Here is a 13,120-nt window from a genome sequence, read left to right on the forward strand (position 1 = left end):
CTACCTCGCTGAAGTAAGAGAGGATGTTCATGCAATCCCTGCCTTAAGGTGAGAAAGACGCTTTGAACAGCGCTGAACTTTCAAATGTCAAAGCAGAGATTCCTGATACGCCGAAAAGACACTACGTAGTAATTCTGCTCAAATCAGCTCTTCAGCCCCTCAAACTGAAATCTCTGGTCAGCTAAATATAAAACATAAGCACCAGAAACGTATATTTCAAGGTATAATTTCTGTCTACTAGCAAGAAGAGTGTATTTCATAAAAGCATACTCCTCTCTCAAGGACCGCATCACAACCATTGCAGAGTTCGTTATGCAAGTCAGTCAGTCCCTATTTCACCTTCTTCATGACAACACTGCAACAAAGGTACCACGTCTTCACAGCTTGGACAGCTTATCAGGAGAGAAGAAAAGCACGCCTGTGTTTCAGTGAATAGGTGTAATGCCCATCCAACGGGGAACTACTACTAGTTATAAATGAGCTCTCGACAAACAGACACACAAACACTTTCTTGTGAATCCACCATCGGACCCAGACAATCAGGCTAATTCTTATGATCATCAAAGCAATCTGCTCAAGAACCCACCCTCTAGGTAACATGTACTAGGAATCACCTGATGGACACCTGGCAGCACTATTGTCTACCATATGTGTGAACACCTTGAAAAGAAGGACCACATAGTAGGGTAGGGTCCAAACAGACCCCAGCCCTTTCCAGAAGGAAATTAGAAAATGCATTTTGTGCCATGCTAACTGTAGTCAGACTTCCAAAACTGTGGGAGCATGTAAATCAAAAAAATCTTGACTAGGTGTGTCCCTACTGGAAATGGGAATATGCAAGTGAAAAGCTCCGACAATTACCAGCCTGCTCTCAAGGTGAGAAAGAGAAGGATTTACCAGACACCCAGCGTTCACAGTAACCATTGTGTACAAGCATCAAGTGCTCTATGAATACATGAAAGCATCAGTACTGGATATTAAGTAAAACAATGGAACTTCATTTTATAATGCTTGGAAATCAAAATATACAAGTTTTTGGTGCAGACATTAAACCAGAACTAACAAATTCCTCCACCTCATTCTGTAATTTATATAGAAAGCCTTGCTCTTGTCCCTCCACCATCTGTCTAAAATGTAAATAAAATACTCAACAGCCCCATGACAGTCTAGGGATGTTCTTCAGTTCCGATGAGGCCAGTTTAAGCAGTAAATGAGATCAAATTGAGGAAAAAAACAATGAAATACAAGAAAAACAACGGTATTTTTTTTAAACAGTCATTTATTGCTGTGCCTTTTATAAAAATAGTTTCCTTTCCATGGATTTGGTCAGTAACATCTTCAAATGTTTCCAAGTGCAGTGCTTTTTTGAAAGCAACCTGAAAAACTAGGTTAGCCTAGAAAGTGAATTCCATCTGTCCTGGTTGTCATCAGTAAAAGATACCTATTCACTTCCTTTCAAGCATATAATCTAGCACTCAGTCTAAAATACGATTTTAAAGACTTCTCTTATCAGCTTTTAGCTTTACTTCAATAACCAGGAAACACACTACTTCAAGCTGGTGGTATACTGAAATTAGAGAACTGAATATTTTTTTTGACAAAAGAAGAATGGGTACAGATAATACAGGAGGTCAGTGCAACAACAGATGTGGAGAGAATCTAAATACTTTGCAGTCACAATAATAATGTACCACAAGCAGTTGAAAGAACCACACAGCATGCAACTTGGGGACGGGGAGAAGGGTGTTGAATGATTATTACAGCCTAGATTCAATACCTCAGTGGCCAGAAGATTCTGCTTAATAAAATAAACAACATTTCTCTGAATAAATAACATTCCTCTGAATAATGTTTATAAAATCTATTTTGCATATGATGGCATTATTTCTGAAATTTGCTCATTTCACTGGAAACACAGCATATGAAATTTGGGGGGAAGGTTGTTACTTTCACAAACAGAGAAAACTGAGAAAGCTGATCCAAAAGCACAATATTTTTTCAATTAGACTCATTGCTTCGCGAAGTTTCCAGGATGTTTCAGTTATTTACTCAAGCCTATGAAGATGACAATGGCTCAGCTTAAACTGAAACCTGTGTTATTCCCTACAATACCTACACATTTCTTGTTTCAGCATAAATCTTTTAAATTGGAAGTATCTTCCATGTCTCTTAATTCTAGGATTTGACACGATCATACCACACATGGAATACAAAAAATGTTTTTCTAGCTAAACAAACAAGGCCATGTGAACAGCACGTTATATACGGTCCTTCAATAGGTGATGTAAATTCTTAAACATTTCAACACTACTCATTCATCCAGACAATTTCTTAGAAACCTAGAAGAGTACACAAAGTATTTGACTGTTTTTATACTTTCCAAGACTTTGGGAGGATCCAACATTGCTGTACGTGCAACTGAACCCAAGGGTTCCACTTGTCAGTATGCCTGGTTGTAAAAATCAAGACTGGATGCACGGGAAATTAAAATGCACACAAGTAAAACAAAGCAGCACATTCATTCTTCAGCAAACTGCTCTTCAAGGCAAAGATCCCTGGAAAGAACTGGCCATGTGTGTGACAGGAGGAAACACGACACAATCTGCCTCACAACTTCATGAGTGTTCACCACAAGAAGGAGGCACAGGTGGACCTCAGCAGGGGTGCTGGAGAGCTGGTGACTCTTAGAACTCCGCACTGAGGACCAGGCTTCCCGCACCCTGGCCCACAGCTGCCTGCAGAGCACCAGCCAGGGAGAGAAAAGCCACTGAGGTGGAAGAGAGCAAATCGCACTGCCACTACTGAACCTCTCAAATTTCAGCAGCCCTTGTGGAAGAACTTCATTGCCTTCACACCCGAAGTCTAAGCCCTCTACCAAACACCTCAACTCCAGTCTCAATCCTTTCAGTGACAACACTGACTCTGCCACTCACTGAAGCATAATTTCCTTTAGACAACAGCCAATAAGTCACTTGTCAGCTCACTCAAATTATAATTTAACAGTAAGAAGATTTAACAGTTATTTAAAAACAAAACAAAACAAAACAAAACAAAACAAAACAAACCAGGTAGGACAAACTATAGTGTTTGAGCACTAAACCACTGTAGGGCAACTACCACTAATGCACTTTAGCTAATGAATTTATCAATTACTGGTTTTACTTAAATTTCAATTACAGTGCATATTATAGAATTGTCAAATTAATAAAATAGCTGGGTTTTATTTTCTCAAAATATTCCCTGTGTTTTGGAATACCTCATTTAGTGTTTGGTATTTACTTCTTGTTTCTTTCAAAAAACAGGATACATAAATTCACTTTCTGTTATTCTTCTCATTTAACACAGACTGAAATCCAGCCAGTAGTCTTACAGCTATAGCATCTCCAGGAAACCCCAAGTATAAGAAAATAAAGTCAAATTCCTAGCTGTTATAAACTGACTTTTACTCATGTAAAACTAAGCAACTACTGACATATGAGTTAACATGAGCATACCAAACTTTATTTAGGAAAAAGAAATGGGCTATTATAATTGTATTTGATTCCCGTTCACTTACCAGATCCACTCTGGAAAATGAAATAAACCATGCCAAAAGACATTAATTCCCTTCAATGTATCAGAACTACTTTACAGAAGCAGTGTGAAGAGAAATAGCTATTGTTCTCATTTTATTTCCAATCCTCTCATGCTCCTTACTGTTATGAGGATCAAATTCAAATACACGAAGCAGCTATTTTGAATGTTTGCAGCCCTAGTGAAACAGAATATGAGCACACTGCAGCTACATCCCAACTTGCGTGCCTGCCATCCACCCGTCATTTGGATGGGTAATTTCTCCCCTCGGGACCATATGCAGTGCTTAAAGCTGAGTCAGTTTGCCGTATGGCATTATTCTATAAAAGCAACGCGGCTTTGCTGGAATCTGACCTAGGAGGGTAAAGGCTCCTACATACTTGGCTCAGTAGTTGCCAGACATGTTAAAGAAACACGAGGAGGGGAAAAAAATTCAAATGTTAGTGTAATCCACTTGTTTTACATGCCATTTTTCCTACCAACAAGTACTGGCTTTACACCATCAAGTCGCAGAGCTCTGAACATTATTCTTGTTATTACCTACATGCAATTGCACATCAGAAATGAAAAAATAAAGAATGCACAAAATAATTACATTGCACTGAATTATAGATCCACAGCCGGATTATAAATTCACTGAATATTATATCTACTGAATTATACAGACATATTTTATACTTTTGTTTTATAATTTGCAGTTTCCATCTCCATCCAACTGTGCTTCTTTCCCTTTCAAATATTTTATACAAATGATTTGGAGAACACTGGACATCAAAGGCTTCTAATAAACAGAGAGCACATGCAGGATGAGCATGTTAGAAATGTTTACTAATATTCTCCCTCCTTACTTTTGTTTTATTGCAGCTACTTATTTCAGTTTTTTACTGAGTACTGGGAAAGGAATTATTTCAGGATGCTGTAGACAGAATCACTGTTTCTTTAACTGTGTCTTTCTTGAGTGTAATACAATAAAAGCAAGCCAAGAAAGGGAAAAAAAACCACTGCAGAAGCAGAAGGGTTCCTTTTCATGCTTACTCTTGATTTATTTTCTGTTGCAAATGCTGCTAATGTTGTTCAAGACCAACAGAAACAAAAAGAATTAGGAATAATCAAAAAAACTTTACAGATTCTGGTAATTCTGCTGATGTGCATTTGCTGATCTGCATAAGAAATACAGTATTTGCTCACAGTCACATTAAACATCACAGGCAACAGTATTTTTACCCGTGCATTATTACCAAATTCTTTCTGGTCCCTTCTTTTATAGAAGTTTTTCTATGCACATAAGAAAAGGAAGAGAGAAGCAATATAATGTACTCGTTAATGTAGACCTCTGCTACGTTTCCACAGTTCAGACAACTGGTGCTCAGAAGGGGTCCAGCCAAAATGTGCAAGTAGTACAACCCACTGGCCTTGACCATGGGTATTAAAATATTCATCTCCCCTTTCAATGTCACTTGCATACAAACAGCTTTTCCTCCTCCTTTGAAACATTAACCTCTGCTCTCCCAGGTGATACCAGACAGTCACAGAATTAGTACCACCTTTCCACCAAAACCACCGCCAAGCTGAGAAGGGAAGCACCTGTCAGGCACTCACTCCTGTCCCCTTTGCGCTCAAATATCTATAAATTACAGCTTACCTCCTCCACCAGGAGATGGGGTAAAACAGGGTGGGAGTAAAAGCATAAAGGTCTGCTCAGAAACAAAAGGAGGGCTGCACTGTGCATCCCAAACTGCACCCCTAGGGTAGCCTCTACCTTCCTCTCCCCACTACCCTCCTGCCATGTGCATTCATCAAAGCTCTTTGCTTGAGAAACTTCATCCTTCGCACAGAACGTTTTATTTTAAAACATAAGGCTCCATAATGCCTCCTTTGTGGCACACTGAGGAACATGAATAATAAGCTGAGGATTCATATGGCTTTATTATTACAGGGCTTTATAAGATAAAACACCCAGAAGAGTTAAAACAAAACAAGAAACCTCCTACTGTAGTCAATCTACAGTGTTTTGATTAGGAAGTTACCGAGATTAGGTATTTATCTTTTTAAAACGGACAGAACTATATTCACGTAGGATTTTAAAGCAGAATGATGCTTACTCATTAACCCACGTTGGGGGCAGGATGAGGAAAGGACAAAAAGGACACACACTAAAACCAAACCCACAAGAACCCTTCGCCCCACAAACAACCAACAAATAAACAAACCCACCCCCTAGTGAGGCATATCAGCCCTAAATGAACAGTAACATTTTGGAAGATGAGTGTCCACTGGGAAATCACATCTGTATTAGCCCAGAAAAACATGGCTGGGAAATATTTACGAGGAAAATTCTATTCAAAATCCAACTAAACCTTAACTCTGGTTACAACACAGCAGAAGGAAATGTCCTCTTTAATGCTTTGACCACCGCTGCCCATGTAAAGGGATACAAGGAGCATCACTTCTGCATTTTGGTTTTTCTCAAGCATAATTGTCACAGTGATGGATGCATCATAAACATACATAAACCAATTTCACTATCGAGAGCATAATGCTCTCCCAAAGCCATGCAGCAGGCCAGTTGCTATGCTGGAAGCAGCACTCGGGTTGGTCGGCCCATTAGACAGAGCTCTCTAACTATAAAAGCCTGCAAGTAAATGTAGATTAAAATAAACAGCAAGTCAGATGTTTTATCTGGGGATGTTACCTCATTAAAGGCTATATATGCCAACTCCAATTCAATTTGAAGTAACCTTACAAGGGAAGACATTCTCCCCCCCCAACCAGAATTAGATCCACTTGATCATTTTAATTATACCACATTGCTCTTTTCAAAAGAGTCCTGCGAGCCTTTATAGGCTGCTCTGCTCCCCTTTGAAATTAACAAATTAGGCTTGGTAATTAGAGAGTCAAAATGGTGTGCTATATTGTTTGGGGGTGACAAGGGATTTAAGAGTGTTTCATTTTAAGCCGTTTTCAAAGTTTGAAGGTAAAATACTATCACTAATCACGTATGTTCCCATTTTCCACCTACGCTGATTAATATCTACACAGTGCACTAAGATAAATTTCTTTGCATCTTAATTAAGAACATTTCAAGGCAGATTCCTCAAAGTTCTGTTCATTTGAAATGATGCTGTAAATATCCTTTAAAGGCTATCTACTACTACAAAAAACCCAGGTTATAATACTAAGTAATAATTTATATCAGAAATTATAAATTACTGTTTTTTCTCCTTAACAGACCTGTCGTCAAATCTTAGGATGTCACTGAAGCCTGATACATCAATTCAAGAGTATGGCTGAGTCACCCTTCCTTCTGACAATGGGCCTGTGCATTTGCTTACTGTCAAACAGAAACGTTAATAATTCACGTTTCAGTTTGCATTACTGAAGATTATGCTGCAAGCCCTAAATTGATTGTTATTATTATTAACCACACTGCCTCTGCAGAAGGATTGTCACGATGTACCACTTCAGGGACTGACGTCCAGTTTCACTGGACAACGCTAACAACAGATCTCAGCAAAGCGAGCCAGCGTTTGGAGAAAGTCAGCCTGAGAGGCCATAAGAGGACGTTTCTAGCATTGCTTCTTTCGTCTCAGGCTCTCAAGCCTTTTTACACACACAACAACTCACAGGTAGTTAATTACTTTTGTTTAATATACAGAGATAAACATTTGGCAACCTTGGTCACCGATAAGGGCAAAACAGAATTAAAGAAACCCTCATGACTCCCACCACTGCCCTCTCGCAGCAAGTAAGGTACAATACGTTTTGATACCATGACGTTTTTCACTTAGGGCAAATCTAAAATAAAAAATACATTGCCATTTTATTCCAGTTTTCAATACATCTGTTATTCAGCAAAGCCACCAACTTTCTGACTGTGCTCAGAACTAACGCGGCATAGCAGTATTTCTCACAAAATTTACAAAACCTGAAGCATAAGGTATTTTAATTCTATTCAGGGTTTTAAAGCACAGAGTATATAAACTTTCTGCCCTGAAAGTGCTTTTCTCTCTTCTAAGCTGGCATTGTATAACAGTAGGTGAAAATGTCAGAGAGGAGGAGGGAACTTCATTCCCATATATAGGATCAAAGAATATAAAACATAGGAGATAATAAAAAGAAAGCAAGCAAGAAAGAGAGGCATTAAAAGGCTATGATGAATGGCACATACATCCTTGTGATAATTCCTTCCTTGCTTTATTGCTCAGTAATGATCATACAATACTATACTTCATTGATCACTGCTTGAAATCTAAGCTTCATTTCCTTTGCATACGTTAAACACCTTTGACTTGAATTCACTTCATGTAACTTTTCAGTACTTTCTTTTTAGTGTAAAGGGAAACTGAATATAAATACTGAATGAAGGGGGGAAAAAAATCATTCGCCATTATTGTTCTCTAACATCTACAGAGGTAGGAGATGTCTTTGAGGTTCAAACACGTCTGTGGCAAAGCAGGGCATCACATCAAGGCACTCCATTTATTAACTGCACGCCTTGGGCTAGTGATTGAAAACCCACTTTGACCACGAGCTGCAAAGACTGAATGTAGATTTCCCCGTAGCCAAATCATTCTCTCTGCCTGGACTGCAAAGACCAAATGTTCTGGACAGTCCTACAAGCAGTTAAGACCTCAGGGACAGACCAGTACCTGGGCCAGTCCCACCAGCTGCTCCATATCCACTTCTGTCACAGGGCTCGTGGCAGGATGAAGTCCCCCACGAGCAGTCCACATACCTGTAGTTGTATAAGGCGAATGTGCACACCAACATTTATTACAGGCTACTACCTAATGCTTTTTGACTATATGCATGTTTTCAGATGCCAAATGAACAAAAAAAGGATGCTGGCAGCTCCTTTTAGACAGAAAAACTCCAGCTGGAAGGGCATAATTTATGAGCAATTCCTCACTGCATATACTTCCCTTTTAATCAACTGCTAATGGTCATTGCAGTGCTCCCTCTGGACAGCCCCATCTCCTGCTTGCTGTGGAGCACAATGACTCCAGACACACGAAGGCATATAATGAATCAACACACCACTAACAGCTAATATTCTTTTGACAGTTTAATCATTTATTGTGATGAATTCTCTTCCACAAAAAACATTGGGGGAAAATATATTAATTAAAAAAAAACTAACATATTTTGCTTATATTGCATTTTCAGCACTCTGATTTCCTTGATGAAATAAAGTTCAACTATCTATAGTCTTAGAATAAGTATATATGAAAGAACAGATGGCACTTAGACACAAAGTCCCTAAAAATCCTTTTCACTAAGTTTCTACTCAGGACAAAAGGCACACTGGGTAAGGATTGTAAAAGAGCACAATAACTCTTTTAAGACTCCACACGGAGAGCACTTAGTTAAGCAAACAAAATCACAGATATTAAGGGGTTACGGTCCTGTGATTAAGGCATCTGACCGGGATACAGAATATCTGGATGCAATTCTCTGCCTCTCACTTCCTCCATGACCTTGGGCAAATCCATTAATCTTTCTGTGCCACAAATACCCAGCAGGGATAGTAATAATACAACTTCCTACCTCCCAGGACTGTTGTGAGAAGAAATTCACTGATGTTTGCGAAGTCAGCTCCCTCCTTCTTAGGTCATATAGATTAACTCTATTTTGTTTATATCATCAGAACACTAACAGCAGCAGCCCAACACTACCTAATTCCTAACAGCAAGGCAACTATTTCTGCAGATTGTTTTATGCACTAAAGAACGCAAAATTGTGAAGAAACCTGAATTCTCCATGTGATAGCGTACACTAACGGTGTATTATGGACTTGCAGCTTATGACCACCAACCACATAATGAAGAAGCTGAAAGAGTCAGTAATTCCTAGGCCTTTATCACATATCTACACGCTTGAGTGAAAAAGTATTTGGGTTCGAGGCACCTGAGAGGAATCTGTATTTCATATTCAAAGTCTTTTAATCGCAATCGCAAATTTAAAAAGTAACTGTAAAGCAAAGCAAAGAGCTAGAAGGCATAACCAAAGAGCTAGAGGACATAATATACAACTAGAAAATTATAGATCCCAAGCAGATTTAGCATACAATGTATTTTTTCTTCCCATGTGTATAGAAAGAAAAGGGATGTGGATATTACAAAATATCCTGTAAATCTAGGAGAAAAAAAAATTATTCTAAGTAGGCATATAATAAAATGGTTTAACAGTTACACACTTCATGCTGTTCAGAAAGTATCCAAGCATTCCTGGGTTTGTTTCTCTAGGAACCACAAACCGAACAACAGAAAAATCGCTACTTTTAAAAGTGGTCCCACAGTCAACTTCAGCTGCATGGACAAAAGATGGAAGAAAGTGACTTGTAGTTACAGGAACACAAGACAAGACCAGCTATGTCATGAGGAGCTTATAGATCTTGTATTTGATTAAAAACCACACAAACATGTAGGCCCATCCTGACAAATATGGCATCGCTACACGGTGAAAGGAAAAGAGGGCAAACACAAAAGGTAGCTCTCTATCTACCATCAGCCAGCCTGCTTAAGATTTGAGCGTGCTTAAATTCCTGCCCACTATAGACGGGTATATAGCTGGAAAATCCCATGAAATACTCCTAGAAAGAGCATCAATTATGCACTGCTTTTACTTTCACACCACCGGTTCAGTGTAAGTGGGTGCAGGTACAATGCACTGCACTACTCTCAATTTCAGACTACCTTGTGCCTTATATGTGTGACTAAATGAGTTTTAGAGATTTGTTATTTTTGTTTCGAAAGAAAAAAGACAAATACTACGTTCTGTAGGCTTCAAAGTGCACTACGAAATATATTGTGAAGTATGAGAAAAAATAACTGGACAAGAAAAACAAGTAGTCTGTCTAGACAAAACAACACTTGATATTTTTATAAATATTTCTTTTATTGCATACTTCAAAGAAAAATATATTTTAATTTTGAACAGACTGGACAGGTGAGTACCAAAAGAATTCTTGAATATAAGAAAAGAAAAAGAAGTGAGGGTGCCTTAGGGTCACCTTTGCATTTTTCCTGTTCTCAGTTTGGCCCATTAGTATAATTCAAAACCTTCAAGTTTGTTTAATTTTCATCCATCTGCCAAAGTACTCAAGAGATCAGAAAGCAGTCATGAGCCAACTTAGTAGTGCTTCAGAAACTCCCTGATTCAGGGACTGAAGGATATGTAACAGTGCAATCACACTACTTTGTTGCTGTCCAAAATTCACCCTAGACAGGGGAATTCTCAAATACCTATACCGATCACTCTAGAGGTGTGTGTATATATATATGTGTGTATATGTATATATACACGCAACTGTATAGATCCCTCTTGCCCGACTCTTCTAACAAAAAGAAGCTGTTCTAAGATTAATCAACCACTTGCATTCTTATGATAAGTTTCATCATCCAGGAACAAAAAGTAATGAGTACTATGAGTACTAAACAGGGTTTACTAGCAGTGGCAGAGGTCTCTAACAGTTGTGTTTTCAATTTAAATTAAATTGAAAATATTTTAAATCAGTCATGTAAGCTCCACTCAGCATGAAATAAATTAGAATGCTTTAAGATTTGGGGACTAATTTTACTAAAACTTCTGGGTTCTTGCTAGCTCTCAGCCACAAGATTAGCTACTCGTCAGGAAACATTCACAACTATTTTCTTGCCCATCCATGGCTGAAAACAAGAATAGGAGATCAGGAGAAATAAAAGGAATTTAAAGCTGCCGAAAACTAATGTCTACCACATGAGGCACAAAATAAGCATGCTGTTGTATATTTGATGAAAAAATAACTGTTATGAAATATTCATTTGAAAAGTGATTAAGCTTTGCAATTGAAAAGCTAACCCTTCACAACACGAAATAATCATGCAGCTTGGGAATGAACACATCCTGTGTCCTCTGGTGCTCATTATAATTTATGCAATATTTCTACCCCAATACTTTGGTTGCTTAGATATTTTCCTCTTTTTTTTTCTTTTTTTTTTTTTTTTTAAATCTGAAGTGAAAAGATCACTAGACTTGTTTCTTATGAGCATTCTTCTTCAACTCCAAGAACCATGTTTACCATGCCCATACATTTCCAAGCATAGAACAGTAACACTTTCTCCAAATTACTGGCTGGGGATAGTAGGAGGTTCTCCAGGCCCCAGTGCAGAGATCCCCAGGACCCAGTGTAGAATCCCACCACCTGCTCTGCAGCAGGAAGAAGCTGCTTTCTTGAAAGCTATTAACAACTTTACTCACCAGCACAACATACGATGCCTCTCCTAAGGGTTAAAACGAACGACCTTTCATACAGAACAGGCAACCTATTCCCTAAACTATGAGCGATTAATCCACTGAGCAAAAGAAATGTTTTACAATCCCATTCATTTTAACTAAATTTCTTCAGGGATATTTAACTTTACATATGAAACTACACTTCGTACACAGTATACATGCAGACGCATTATTTATTTACAAATCCCAGGCACAGAAATCGTGAGTTCGAAATTTTCCTTACAATGAATTTCATAATTAGCCCTTCTCTAGTCAAGGCACATACAGAGATCAGGGATTATTCATTAGAGGAAGGAATTAGCAGGATTTTAGGCTTCAATGGCCTGTACAGACTATTAGCTTGCATTTGGCTATTAGGCGGGTAAGCAGAGTGGTCTCTAAAGTGTCAGCAACAGATAACAATAAATTCTCAAAATGAGACTTAACACCTGCTTTCTTAATCTTGAAGGGAAGGAGGGGAAAAAGCTGATGCGGTGGTGGGGCAGCACCCTTCCAGCCAGGCAGGCTGTCAGTGTCAGGCCGACACCCTGACGACTCCCACCCAGGGAAGCCAGAGGTCCTGGGACAAGCGAGGAAGGCACGCGGACGAGATCGTGACAACCCCAGGCCCTGGTGTCAAACAAATTTCTCCAGATCTGGGTGACAGCATGCAGGCTCTGCAACTGCTTCCCTCCAACAGAGGAGGTTTGGAAAATGGAACAAAAGGATGATACACAGGGCTGGCTTATTTAAGGACTACCAGCTGGTCTCCTTCCATCACTTCCAATGGCTGGATTTCAGAAAGGAGAGGAACATGGGGACCACAAACTGCTGATGGAAACACAACCACAGGGGTGTCCTGTCCAAGTAAAGCCACCAGCACCCTCCACCTTCTGATAACACAAACCACCTCTGGTAACACTAGCCTATGCTTTCCTTTTAGCAAGCTAATTTATTGCTCCAAAGCAGATGGAGAAAATTAGAAGAGCCTAAGGAAGGTCTCTGTTTTTCTTCTTTTACTAAAGCTAACACACTCGAAGATGAAGGACAGAATAATGTCTTTACCAAAATACAGTGTGAGACCCTCAGGATCACTTTGTTTCAGCTATGGCCAGTGTATATAGGTACCAGAAAATGCAGGGATTTTGATTTTAACATTTCTCGCTGCTCCTTTGCATTTCCAAGGCACACAGAAATAACTGTGTTAATACAGCTCCTAAGAACAGAAGTGCTGGCAGATAAGCAGCATGAACCCAAACAGGGAAATGTCTCACAGCTTAGTACAACATTTCAT

General features: G+C 39.0%; 1 protein-coding gene across 8 annotated transcripts in view; it reads right to left on the reverse strand.

The window, feature by feature from the left end:
- Positions 1 to 13,120, reverse strand: part of ARID1B (AT-rich interaction domain 1B) — a 336,986-nt gene that overhangs the window by 199,468 nt on the left and 124,398 nt on the right. The window lies entirely within an intron of this gene.

The sequence above is a fragment of the Phaenicophaeus curvirostris genome, chromosome 2 (assembly GCF_032191515.1).
Source record: "Phaenicophaeus curvirostris isolate KB17595 chromosome 2, BPBGC_Pcur_1.0, whole genome shotgun sequence".
NCBI classification, from domain to species: Eukaryota; Metazoa; Chordata; class Aves; order Cuculiformes; family Cuculidae; genus Phaenicophaeus; species Phaenicophaeus curvirostris.